The sequence below is a fragment of the Ursus arctos genome, unplaced genomic scaffold, assembly GCF_023065955.2.
Source record: "Ursus arctos isolate Adak ecotype North America unplaced genomic scaffold, UrsArc2.0 scaffold_6, whole genome shotgun sequence".
NCBI classification, from domain to species: Eukaryota; Metazoa; Chordata; class Mammalia; order Carnivora; family Ursidae; genus Ursus; species Ursus arctos.
This window is the reverse complement of record NW_026623078.1, coordinates 70,494,925-70,496,017: the sequence shown is the minus strand read 5'-3', so window position 1 is coordinate 70,496,017 and position 1,093 is coordinate 70,494,925.

Sequence of the window (1,093 nt, the reverse complement as noted above, 5' to 3'; positions counted from 1 at the left end):
CCCCTGAGATTGCGCCAGGCTGGGGAGGGAAGCTGGACGCAGGCCAGGCAGAGCCGTCCACCAGGCGTGCTCCTCCCTCCCAGTGACACTGAGGTCCCAGCCTCCGGTCCTCTGAAAAAGCTTTGCTCTGCTCCCTCTCTCCCCTGTTGTGTTTGTCAGCTCCAGTCTGGGGGCTGCACGACCTGCTTGGAGTGTGTCCTGGAGCGAATTCTGCGGCTGCGTCTGGGCCCCCGGGTGGGGGGGCGGGGGTTGGGACCTGTGTCTCCCAGCTGGACGGGCAGGTGTGTTTAAGGTACAGGAACAGCTAAGGGAGAAGGCACATTTTCTTTCCGGGTCAGGTCATGGTCAAGTCCATGTCGGCGGAATGCAATGTCATCGGGTTCTGCCAGGAACAGAGTGAGACAGGATTCGAGTATAGGTAGCTAATTGGAAGGTGATTCCAAGAAGCGCCGACGGGGGAGGGGGTGAGACAGGACGGCCGGGGAGCCACCAGGGGGCGCGCTTACGAGCAGGCTGCTGCGGCGCACGTATGGGATTCATGAACCTGCAGGGACCCTCTGGGTCATTCCTGTCGGGCCCGCTGGGAGATGGCATAGAGGACATCTTAGAATTTTCCTACCCAAAGGCTGAGAATTTATCTACAACCTCCATTTGTCATCGTCGGAGGGCTGCTCCTGGGCTCACATTAACCCCCACGTGGTGGGCCCGCCCTGGGCGCTCCCCAAGCGCAACCCTGAAGCCACAGGACGCATGTGGTCAGACTCTCAGGGGCACGGTCAGAGACTCGCGGGAGAGGGGAGGGCTAAGGGGATCGAAGTAGGGCCCTGACAATGTCTGCTAAGAGCACTCTGCCGGGACGCTGGGACTGTGCGGTCCTCGCACGGCTGGCACGACTGGCATATAGGAGGGGCCAGAAGTCTGTCCGGGGCTTATCTAGTCTTCGGAGGAAAATCGCTGTCAGCATCTGTAACCCACCAGAGCTGCGGCCCAAGTGGCTAAGTCCTGCAAGAGAGCAGTACTTTTTTTTTTTTTTTTAAGATTTATTTATTTATTTGACAGAGATAGAGACAGCCAGCGAGAGAGGGAACACAAG